The sequence below is a fragment of the Epinephelus lanceolatus genome, chromosome 10 (assembly GCF_041903045.1).
Source record: "Epinephelus lanceolatus isolate andai-2023 chromosome 10, ASM4190304v1, whole genome shotgun sequence".
Lineage (NCBI taxonomy): Eukaryota > Metazoa > Chordata > Actinopteri > Perciformes > Serranidae > Epinephelus > Epinephelus lanceolatus.
In genome coordinates, this window is record NC_135743.1 from 42,525,266 (window position 1) to 42,538,511 (window position 13,246).

Consider the following 13,246-nt stretch of genomic DNA (forward strand, 5'->3'; position numbering starts at 1 on the left):
CACATTGTTGCATTCATCTCAGTGGGTTCACCAATTCAAGTAGGATGAACCTCTGACCATACATCATCACAGCTGGGTGTAATCAAGCGTGGTCTTGTACTACCTTTGACCGGGGTGGAGAATGCTCTAGTGCACAATAGACAGAGCAGTCATTAGATGGCAGCATATTTTAAATTTTTAGCCTGGGCGTATTTACTCTTTAAGGATGTGTAAGGATGAATGTGTGGACCAGATTTTGTGCCAGTCTGTCTCATGGATATTTCACAAGGTAAGTGAAATCCTTGACCTGCTGGTGGAGCTAGAGAAACTGTCGGATGATTACCAAAGTCATTCACCTAACAGGCACCATGAATGTCTACACAAATGTCAAATCCATCCGATAGTTTTGGAAATATTTTAGTTTGGACCAAAGTAGCTATGGACTGACCAATCATTTGACATTTAGCCACTGCTAGCTTGGCAAAATACTTTAATGGTTTGTTTGAGCAGATTTTGAGTTGATATCTCCATCTCTGAAAAACAAGTTATACTTTAACCTGTTTTAGGCATCTCCAGCACTCAGTTGAAGTGTTAGGGGGAGTAAAAATGTGTACTGCACTTTTCAGAACTAGGGCTTAAAAACGTGATGGAAAATGTGAAGAAGAATTCATAAGAACATAGAAAAAGTCAACCACAGTGTAAAGCAACACTTTCTCACTCCAACCTCGCCACATATCCACGTTTGGTCATGGACTTTTCACACTGACATATGATGTGCAAGGTAGCCTGGTTGCATTGGTTGTTGATATCCTGGGACAGTATGTCAACTTCTGCCTGTTACATGCCTGGATTTTGCAAATGCTCAATAAATAATAATATATTTATATATTCATATATAAATATATTTAGTTAACATGAATATATTTCTATTTAACATGAATGTTGTAAACCTGGTCACAAAAGTGAAACCAAATATTTGTCACATTGAAAACTGCTGCTCTTAAAAACTTTATCTGGTTCCACGACAGCAGTATTTTCCACAAAAAAGGATTCTGTGTATATTAAATTACTCAATTTGTTAGCCAGGACTTTTCTCTTATGGGCATGGCATGGTCACATGAATAAAGTATGTAAAATGATCTTGCTAAAGAAAAACAAAAATATCTCAGGTACAACATCTGTGTTGTGTGAGTGTTCCTCTACTGTTCATTTCACTGTAAACCCCTAAAATACATGCTTAAAGTATTGGTCTCCAAGTCGAACTAGACCGAGAGTGCAAATTCTTGTTACAGGGCTGCTGCTTAACACAATAAGGTTCGTCCCCCTTTCTGATGGTTTGAATCTCATCTCAGGCAAGACAAGGTGGAGAAAAGACAACAGTAGAGAAGGAGAAGGAGAAGGAGGCTAGAGAGGGCATGGACCATGATAACTATGTGGAGAGGCTTCAGTGGAGCAATGAGACATCTCTGTGATTAGACTGCAGGTCTGAGTTGAAAGGAGACAAGCCAGACTCTGCTGGGGATTGGAAGAGGGGCTGGAGGTACATCACTCTGAACAGGGTAGGACTCCACCTGTTCTGCTCTGATATGTGCCAGCATGCATCAGGATATTGACCAACAATCAAAACCTCCAAATTAAAGTAAAAGGTAAAATTGTCTTCATAATCACTCATATCTACACTCCACTGTTTTGTACACACACACACACACATATATAGATAGATAGATAGATAGATAGATAGATAAAATCACCCTCTCACCCACTGAAGGTTCCGTGCAGTATCTTAGCTGTTCCTAGGACTACACACTTCTGGACTGAGGCTTCAGATGTGTTTTCCTGGAATCTGTCGAAGCCACTCTCCCAGTTTGGGGGTCACTGCCCCGAGTGCTCCTACTACCAGTGGGACCACGTTAACTTTGATCTTCCACATCTGTTCCAGCTGTTCTTTCAACCTTTGATACATCTCCAGCTTTTTGTGTTCCTTCTTTCTGATGTTGCTGTCAGCTGGTATCACCACATCTACCACCACTGCCCTCTTCTGGTGTTTGTCAACCACCACTATGTCCAGTTGGTTAGCCAGCAGCTGTTTGTCAGTCTGGAAGCTAAAATCCCACAGGATCTTAGCCCTGATGTTCTCAACCACCTTTGGTGGTGTGTCCCATCAGGATTTGTGTACTGGATCCAGATGTTCCTGTACACTATCCCAGCCACTTGGTTGTGTCTCTCCATGTAGGCTGATCCTGCTTGCATCTTTCACCCTGCCACTATGTGCTGGACTGTCGCAGGGGCATCTTTGCACAGCCTGCACCTTGGGTCTGATCTGCTGTGGTAGACCCTGGCCTCTATGGCCCTTGTGCTTAGGGCCTGTACTTGTGCTGCGATGACCAGTGCCAGTCAGCCCATGATTCCATGATGGTTCATCCTTCTCTTCTGCATTCTTGGGTTTCTGCTGCCTGATTCAATTAGCAGTTAGTCTTTGGGGGCCATCTTCCTGATGTATTCCTGGATCTTGGTTGTTTCGTCCTAGACAGTGACTCTGGTGCTCATGAGTCCTCTGCCTTCCTCGTTCCTCTTAGTGTACAGCCTCAGGGTGTTGCACTTGGTATGAAACCCTCCATGCATTGTGAGACGATTCCTTGTCTTGATATCAGTGACCTCTATCGCTTCCTTTGGCCAGCTTATTATACCAGCGGGGTATCTGATGACTAGCAGGGCATACGTGTTGATGGCTTGCACCTTGTTCTTTCCATTCAGCTGACTTTTCAGGACCTGCCTTACTCTGTGTAGGGATTTGGCTGTGGCCAACTTTCTTGCGGACTCCTCGTAGTTCCCATTTACCTGCAGGATCCCAAGGTATTTGTAGCTGTTCTGAAAATCTGCAATACTGCCCAATGGTAGTTCAACCCCCTTCGTTCAGATCATTTTCCCTCTCTTGGACACCATCCAACTACACTCATCTAGTCCAAATGACATTCCGATGTCAGTGTTGTAGATCCTGGTGAGGTGGATCAGTGAGTCGATGTCACGCTCACTACTGGCATACTGTTTGATGTCATCCATGTGGAGGAGGAAATTGATGGTTGCTCCACTTCTGAACCGGTATCCATAGCCACTCTTTGTTATGAGTTGGCTGACGGGGTTAAGGCCTATGCAGAACAGTTGCGGGGACAGTGCATCACCTTGGTCTATGATCATGTATTTTGATTTCTCAAGTGCCTCCAATATGATCCAGCCACTGCTGCTTGGTGTGAAGATGAGGAAGATGAATGTGGAATCAGCGCTGGTTGACTGAACCATGGACTACCTCACCTGTAGACCACAGTACGTCCAGATGAAGAGCTGTGTCTCCAGCAAACTCCTGAGCAGCACTGGTGCCCCACAAGGAACGGTCCTGTCTCCCTTCTTGTTCTCAGTCTACACATCCGACTTCCAATACAACACAGGAGCCTGCTTCCTTCAGAAATTTTCTGATGACTCAGCAGTAGTCGGATGTGTAAAGGGAGGATGTGAGGAGGAGTACAGGGGCACAATTAGCAACTTTGTCAACTGGTGCAACATCAACCACCTTCAGCTGAACATTTCCAAGGCCAAGGAAATGGTCATTGATTATCGCCGGAGGAGGCCTGCTCCAGCCCCAGTCATCATTCAAGGTACAGATGTGGAGGTTGTCTCCAGCTACCAGTACCTGGGAGTGCAGCTGGAGGATAAGCTGGACTGGTCTTGCCACTTGGAGGCAGAGTACAAGAAAGGTCAGAACCGACTGTATTTTTTGAGCAGGCTGAGGTCTTTTAATATCTGCAGACCTCTTCTGTAAACATTCTATCAGACTGTGGTGGCCAGTGCACTTTTCTTTGGTGTGGTGTGCAGGGGAGAAGGAGCCCGTGCCAAAGACAGAAACAAGCTCAATAAACTTATAAAGAAGGCAAACTCTACCATTGGAGCTGAGCTGGACTCAGTTCAGCAGGTGGCTGAGGTGAGGATGCTCAGAAAACTGAACTGTATATTAAAAAATGCCTCTCATCCATTGCACAACCTGGAGGTGTTTAGCCAGAGCACTTTCAGCCACAGGCTGATACCACTGCAGTGTAGGACTGAGCTTAGCAGGAGGTCCTTCCTGCCTGCGGCCATCAGACTTTTTAATGCACAGTGACTTATGCACAGTACCTATTAACCTGCTCCTGCTCCTTTTTGCTTGTCTATTATGCTATAATACTTTTTATCATTATTGTCTTGTGTGTGTTCATTATTGAATTGTGTGTCATTATTGTCTTGTGTGTGTTGCCTGAGGGATACACTGCTGCTGTGACAAAGTAATTTCTGCAAGGATTAATAAGTATTATTCTATTCTATTCTATTCTATTCTATTCTATGCCACACTTGATGGTAACTTGTGTAACTGGCTTTGAGTCGCTCTCCACAGCCCCACTGAGTTCTCGATGAAGGCTCTTAGTGTCCTGTTGATGTTGTACATTTCCAAGCATTCCAGTATCCATGTGTGTGACATTGAGTCGTAGGCTTTCTTGTAGTCAATTCAGGTGGTGCACAGGTTGATCTGCTTGGTCTTGCAGTCTTGGCTGACTGCTCTATTGACCTTTAGCTGGTGCTTGGCTCCCCTGATATTACTTCCGATTCCTATCTGGGCCTTGCTCATGTATTGGGCCGTTTGCCTATTCATCTTAGCCGCTATGATGCCTGATAGGAGACCGCGCCCTTCTGGGGATCCTTCATGATCAGGACTGTCCGTCCCTTTGTCATCCACTCTGGATGGGTCCCGTCCATCAGCAGCTGGTTCATTTGTGCTGCCAGGTATTCATGGAGTGCAGTTAGTTTCTTTAGCCAGTAGGTGTGGATCATGTCAGGGCCCTGTGCTGTCCAGCTCTTCATGCTTGATATTCTTTCTTTGATGTCTGCTGTTGTAATGGTTACTGACTCTTGTTATGGGAGGTTGCTGTGGTTTGCTCTTTGATCCACTAGCCACTTAGCATCGGTGTTATGTGATGCCTCCTTCTCCCATATGCTCTTCCAGTATTGTTCAGTTTCAGTCCTGGGTTAATCTATTTTCGTGTTGTTACCTTGCCACTGAGAGTACACTTTGGAGGGTTCCATGGAGAACATCCTATTTACTCTTCTGGCTTCTATGTCTCTTGTGTATCACTTTAGGCAGGTAGCCAGAGCTGTGAGCCTTTGCTTGGTAGTCTCCAGTGCCTCAGGTATAGACAGTTTGTTGTACTTCCTCTGGATCCCTTGCTTCCCCATACCTTCAGTTCCCCATTCTACAGCTCTGAGAGTTGACTAACCTCTTTCCGTGTTGCCTTGATCTTGGTCTTCTAATGGTGTTTATCTTGTAGCCAAAAATCTCTAGGATCACTGTTGTTGTGGTGTACATCAGCTAATTCGTCTCAGTAATGGTCCTAGTGGGGATAGTTCGTAGTACTGCATTCACATCATCTAGCCAACTTTCAGAGGGTACTTTGTCACTTAGCCTTGGTAATTGGCTTCGAGGTTGCCGTTATTCCAGTTTATTCATTTTTCTCAATCTCAGGTCATTCACCCTTGCTGTAAGGGAATCTGTCTTGTAAGGGCTTGGGGCTTGGTACTCAATCTCTGAGTGTGGAGATTATAATGACATCCCCACTTTGACCCGTCGTCCTGCTTCCCCCTTCCGAGGTTGTTGTATCTTTTCAACCTCTAGCTGAGATAGCAGTTGCAGTTTGTGGATGTTGGAACACTGGGCTAGGAGTTGTTTCTTTGTCAGTGTAGATGTTGAGTTTCAAAGCATCCATATGTCCCACATCCTCTGTATGTAACTCCTCTCGCTGGGATTACTTGTATAATAGCATTCCAACCATATATATATATATATATATATGTATACTTACATACATACATATGGTCACTTCTGGCTCAGCAGCCGAAATACCAAACTTGAGGCATCACCACCTATGTTCACAAACCAATGGGTGACATCATAGTAGCTATGTCCATTATTTTTATGCAGTCTGTTATTGTGACATCATTGTTTTAAGCGAGTAATGATGCCATGAGCTTGATTACTCGGACTATCCCCAGATGGAGTCTAGACACTGGTGGTAGTGAAGGGGTGAAGAGAAATGGCTGAAGATCTGGATGGATCAGATGTGGAGCTGGGGCTTTCTGTGGAGGAAACCCTGGATTTGTTGAGAACTGGAGGTGAATGACTGGAGGAGGGATGCATGAATCTGACCCTGAAATGACACTAGCAGAGAAAAAAAGAGTCATGTCAATTCGTTCTCATCCTAAGTTGTTCACATCTACATATTACGTGCTAGGTGTCCTCCTGCATCTGCTTTTGATTTTCCAGACACCACAACCAACACTGGAACATCAACAAAAGCACATGGTTAAGTAAAAAAAAACAAAAAACAAAACAAAACATGGTTTGGCTGTATATTCATAGGGGAAGAAAATATTGGGCTCTGGGGTGAAAGTCCAAGGTTTGTTGTGCCGATCCACCTTCCCTTCCACCCGCCCTACAGGGACTTTCCAGCTCCTTATGTCATTACTGGCAGTTTTTCAACCTGATGCTGTCCAGTGGCATATCATACTGCCTCGACAGGTGCCATTCAGCCGACCGGCAGCGTATCATAACACTGCATAGGTTCTGTTAGGCTGCCCCTGGCGACTTATCATATGCCGTGAAAGGTGGCTTTTTGCTGGTGTCAGGTGTCTGACGCTGAAATCACTGACAAAGCGGCAGTATTTGATGACTTCAGAATGAGAAGTGGCCAGATTAAGTAACTGAGAGTTCAGACACAAGTTTCTGGTGGCTATCTCCGTCTGTCTCTGGTCAGGAGTTGTGAACATGTCTATGTTACTGTCATGTTTTTGCCACTGTTTATGTTTAAACTCGATATGGTATACTTGGTGTTTCCTACTATGCTGTCTAGTTCTGCTAACAAATTTTATGAACCCAATATTTAGTCTTAGGTTTAAGACGTTAATGGCAAGCACTGCCTGAGAAGACAAGCTTCAAGCAAACAAAGTCTTCCACACTGTACAGTAGTTGTAAGGAGGTTTGTTTGTGGATTTGAATTTGATGTTGGCTTGTTAACCTGATTCTGATTTTGTGTTTTATTTTAATTCAGAAAACTACAGTTACTGGTCAAACTGACTTTCTTATTTGACCACTTTTTTTATATATACAAAAGACAACTGGAGTATGGAAAAGATCTCACATTGTGCATGACTTGACACTGTACAATTGGAGGGACTGATGAATTTATTTTAATAAAATGTGTATGTGCTGCTACAATAAATGCACAGCAATATGAATGTTTGCATTGAGTAAAATACACAGTTGTATTCAAAATAATGTACCCTATGCAATAAATACACGTGTGAAGACACTGTTTTTTAATGTATTGCTACTTGCACTAATAACTAATGCTATTAATAACTGTTTGTCAAGGTCTCAAGATAAATGTAATCTAAAGTAAGTAATGTGTGTGTCATACTTCAAACAGATGTGGACCAAAGCCAGCAGAAAGCTTAAATCTCAACACCATGACAGCTCCCAACATGATTCAAAGTGTGAACACTCCCAGGTGGGTGCTTTGAACTGTCAGGTCTATAAGTGGTTCGACTACAGCATAAACTGAGCTATGCAGCCTGCAGCTCCTGGAACTGTTCAGTGCAAGCCCAGGTAGAAGACTTCAAGAGTTCAGGAGATCAGAAGGTGCCACTCTTGGTCCAATACAAGTGAAAGTTGCTGAGTCAAATTATTACTTGAGGTAAAGTACTGGGTACTCACTTTCATAAATACTTAAGTACTCAGAGTATTTTGTTTTTATCTAAATGCATTGTGGTATACACACACACACACACACACAGTGAATCCACAGCTAATGTGAGTAAAAATATTTCTATATATAATATTTATTTATTCTACATTTTATATATTTTGGTATTCTACATCTATATTTCTAACAACTTTGCAGACAAATCCATAGACAGTCATTTGTCCAAACACAGCACAAAAACTGTAACTACTACAAGCACAGACAACTTTGTTTAAAATATTCATCTGGAATGAAGCAAATGTTAACATTCCTTGACATGCTTTCTCAAGCTAGACGCCATTTTGTTGTTGGTAGTATTGAAGTTTGTGCACGGTAAACAGAGCAAACATTTAAAACTATATACATCGTTCTTCATCTCAAAAACTTCAAACATGGACTTAAGGTATGGCCATGGGTGATTTGGTGGGGGAATCTTCATCTTCATCTGCTGCTGTAGCCATAGCCATAGCAATACCGCAAAACCAAATGCAATCGTCCACTCACAACCTTTCCTCTCTACCTGTCTTTACTGATGAGCTGCCCAATCTGAGAAGGGAGAGGTGGAGCTACGGGAAAGCCACTTCAACAAACAAACCACATGCAGAACTGCATGATCTCAGTTTATGGACTTTCGCATTTTAGAAAAGAAGAACATCCCCTGACTTCAAAGCAAATGTAAGAAGTAAGGAGGGCCTTCATAGAAATGTAGTGGAGTCAAAAGTACAATATTTTTATTTCAGGTGTTGTGGAGTCAAAGTAATAATTTTCCAAAAAATGATAGTCGAGTAAAGTACAGATACTCAAAAATTGTACTTAAGCACGGTACTGAAGTTAATGTACTTCGTGACTGTCCACCCCTGCCAGTGGAGCCAGTTGACAAATCAAGCTTTTGACAAATCCAGTTGGAAGAGTGACGAAAACGTCTTTTCCTCTGAGAAACTCTGCAGGTGAATACTCTTGTTTTGATTTAATTGTTGTTGTTGACTCGATTTCTGCAATAACTTATGCAACACACTTATTTCTGTGTTTACCCTATGAACATCAGAGTTAGCGCTTGTTGCTCCGGGAGCCGCCATTACTGTTCTTCAAACTGCAGCCTTCATTTTATATCATCACCTACAACAACTAATTGTCAACTATAATGCACATCCCTGATTGGCCCCGGTTGGATTTAAATTTCTGTAAAGTGTTTTGGGGCAGCACTGAGTCCAGACTGATACAAAGAGGGAAACAGAATGTTGAACTTATATCATCAGAATGGTCTTATCAGGCTAGGACAAAGGGGCAGACTGGAATAAAAAAGAAAAGTCAACTTGAGAATTTTTCTCCATCTAATGCTGCTTTCTTCTTCTTTATACTACCAATAGGGCTAAAACATTCCCCACTGCCTACTGGATGATGTTGTTAAATCAGGGAAATTGTGCAATCACCGCAATAAACAATTTTTAATTACTTTCCATTGGCACTATTTCCATGGTGCATGCAATTTTAATACATGTTAGCCCCATCTCACATTCTGTGAGATGGGGCTGTTTTCTTCTAATTGTCCATTTTGGTGAAAGGCTTGTCTAGAATGTCATCAGAAGATAAGCAAGAAAATGGTTGCTCTGTGCGTCCCGTCAGCCAGTCATGTCTCACAGAGGCTTTTGGCTTGTGAACAGGAGCACTGTCCCAAGTGCATGACAGACGGACTGACTGACATCCCAAAAATATAATGTCCCTGGCCATGGCTGTTGCTGGTGTTGAGGCATAAAAAGTCTGCAGTGACTTGAGGAAAGACACACAACGTGCTTCTTAACATTTCACTGAAACCACCATTTTTCACTAAAATCAACCTCAGCCACAGGCTGGAATCAGGATATGAACTACAGTCTCTGATGTCAAACTGCTATTGCCCACACACCATCCACTACACCCACCTCCATACCTAAATACATACATAAATAATAAATCGTGCCACAAATCTTTTCATTTCCTGAATCAACTAACATTAAAGGATAACTTCGGTATTCTTCAACCTGGGCCCTATTTCCCCATGTGTATGTGTGCGTATGAATGTCTGTGTTGCAACGAGTGGGACCTGCTGCCCAATATTCATGGTCTCAATGTGTCCTGGGATGATACAGAAACTAACGCTGTGTAACTACGTTAGAGGATTTCCCCCCTCTGATCAACAGGGCAGTGCTGGATACCTTTTTTCATGTGCCCAAAATAAGTTGGAGGAGGTGGCCAAAACCACAGGGACCAAATGGTCAACTATCCATCAAGTAAGTATAACTAATATGTCTTTATGCATGTAATACTGATACCTAGAATTGTCTCCGAGACACACATTTACTGTTGCATAGTTTGCCCTCTTATATATTGTACCCTGCTTTCTTCCGTCAACAAGCAGTCTCTCGCGAGATGACGTCATGGCCAGGAAGAGGTGAAGGGTCAGGGAAATGCTTAGTATGCTATTTACAGAGATAGCACTGGCGATTTGAACCGGTCAGTGGCGAAAAAAGCACTTTTAATGCGCAAACTTATACGGGATGCATTTGCCCCCATATCTACCTCGCGGCTGCTGGCTCCCTCAATACTGAACCAATTTTAGAACGAGTTGTACCTATGAATCATACGCACACATACACATGGGGAAATAGAGCCCAGGTTGAAAAATACCGAAGTTATCCTTTAACTATTTTCATTTCCAACAAGTCAACACTTCAATTCCCAGATTCACTTTTTTTTAACCAATCCAGCAGCATCCAGTCACATAGCAGGAGTGAAGTATGAAGAACTTACATTACTGAGCGCCACTTAGAAAAAATGAAACCGGATCAAGATCATTTTTGAAAAAATAAAAAACATTTCGGTGGTAACTAAAAATCCACCTGCAGTATGTAAAACGTGGATCGAAATTTACAGACGAGAGGCAACAACTTCTAACAAACTTGTTTTAAGACATAAATGCACATTTTTAAAACATTCATGTTTTTTGTAAATGCAATATATTACTACTCTGTTGTTAAAATGGCATTACATTTGGTAAGGAACACATTATGTTTTGTGTAGGACTTTAAACTCAAAGTACTTGGGACTTGAGTGCAAAGATGTGAGACTTACTTGCGATTTGCAAAAACACAACTTCGTCCCGCCTCTGTTTTTTGGTGTAGGACTGACAACATGAATGCCTTGGAGAAGACACTGTCTGTATCTTATCCTCAGTTGTACAGTTCATCACATCTGACTCTGATGTGGTGGCAGAATTTTTGGTACATTTTAGTGCAGCCATTCAGAACAGCCATAAACATTCAGACTTGGTCAGGTGTAACGTGCAAGGTCATTTCAACCTCCAGAATAAACGCTGAGGAAACAGAGAGTATATCACTGATCAAATTGCAACAGTGAAAGTGAAAGACAGTTCAGTTTGATGGGAAGGCAAAGGGCAGGGCTTCTCAGAAAACAGTGATGGTTCTGTGAGCTGGAATTTAATTCTCTTACTACTGGAAGAGTATGAGGTCACTATTAAGGAAAGGGTATTAACTTAATGATTACTAATGCTCACAGAGGAACCCCCTCATACTGTCAGCAGTGTTACATATGATGCTGCCTCAGTGTGCTGGTTTACACACTGCTGGGATCCCGAAAGGCCACTAGAGGGCAAATATGCATACAGGAATATCAAAATACCATCTCAGTATTTATAGTTCAATAGCAGCAATGCTTTGTTTGTCATTGTGATTTTGAAGCTCTTGTGTAAAACTGTGTAACTGATATTTTGTTGTACTGAGCAGGTAGTGTGCCATAAAACCAAAGCACGCTAAAAGAGCTTTGTAGAGCGGATGGGAACTACAGGGTCGGTGATAATTCTCCATGAATTTGTCACTACAAGCAAGCCTGCCGTCGCGGGGGTGAGAGGGTCAAAGGCTACAGATGACCGCGGCCCAAGGCCAAGAGGCAGCCTATGAAAAGGTCTACGGTAACAATTTACTTATTGACTTAAATCACTGACAACACAAGTTATAAGTATTTGCATGATAAATGAATGTCTTGTTATCATTAAAACACATTTCAGTGTGCTGTCTGATACTCCCAGCCTATACAGGTGTTGTGAAATGTTGCAGAAACATGTCAGGCTGACTGCTGTCTGATTAGCTAAGTCAGAATGCCTCACCAAAACTCAGGGGCTGCTTAAAAAAAGATCTGGTGTGTAAAGAGAAGAAGAAAATGAAAGGAGCAGAGTGGCCATGGCAAAAAAGAAGTTTGAAGAAGCACCAGGTGTGACAGGGGGAACTGAAGTTGAAGAGTGAGGCGCAAATAAAACCTGCTGTATCGGGCTCACTTCTAAAGCTACAGTGAAGACACAGTTATCATTATTAAACTAGAGGATATATGGCATCCACTAGTAATAACCATATTATGCTATCTTGTTGGAAGGGGAACAAAAAACATTCCAAACTTACACTAAATTTTGGCAAAGAAAAAGGGAATATTGCCTTTTTCAAAATGATCTGTCCCTGAACAGTCTAGGAATTGCATAAAGTGGCTATAACTTTAAAACTGACAACAGCCATATACTCTTTATACTGTTTCAGTTCTGCACACAATTTGACCAATATTCAATTCAAGTAGCATTTTTCAGTAAAGATTTGATCATCTGATGTAATACCTTGCAGTTATTTCTTCAGTCAGTGTTTGATTTTACTTTTCTCTAATCATTCATTCATTCATTCATTCATCAGTGATTAGTGATTGTATATTGACCCCCCTCACAATGGGTGTGGAAGGGTGGTCCATTCTGGCAAATGTCCCCCTGTCCATACTTCCTAATGGCTAGCCTGACTACAAGTCACACCTTTCACATTTCCATAGGAAAATATAAGTGTTGTTCTTGGTGACAAACTATGTTAAATAAAGGAATTTCCAGATGAAAAACTAGGAGATGTAGTTGCATTATTCCAACAATTAACCTCTAGCTGCCAGTGGGGACCAAGATGTTAACCTGAATCGGGTTAATCAGGTTTTTTCTTTTCCTTTTGTAAATCAGGTTACCTGAAACCTAACCTCCATAACTTCATGTTAATTACATAACTGTATATTAAGGACTTAACATCACTTGTGCGGCTTACATAACACACTGAATGTGATATTTCAGCTATACACACTAACCTGTAGGCTATGGGTCTGTATTTACAGTCACTGTTCTGAAATATTCTTAGACATGTAGTAAACTATTCTTGTCTTTGTCCTGTGAAGATGATCTTCAGTGCCTCAAGCTGTTTTGGTGTTGTTGTTGTTTTGTTGTGATACAGTCTTCAACTCCGCAGTTCAGCAAATAACTCCATGCTCAACCAAGACATAGCTGAAATGTTTAAAATAAACCAACCACATCCAACAGCTTCAATGAACACAGCCTTCATTAAAAGATAGGCTACGTCATCAGTGGAAACCTCTCCCGTGTGTGC

The 13,246-nt window shown here is 42.0% G+C and overlaps 1 pseudogene; it reads right to left on the reverse strand.

Annotated features, from left to right (window-relative positions):
- Positions 1-4,510: 4,510 nt before the first annotated feature.
- Positions 4,511-5,818, reverse strand: LOC144464437 (uncharacterized; annotated as a pseudogene).
- Positions 5,819-13,246: the final 7,428 nt, after the last annotated feature.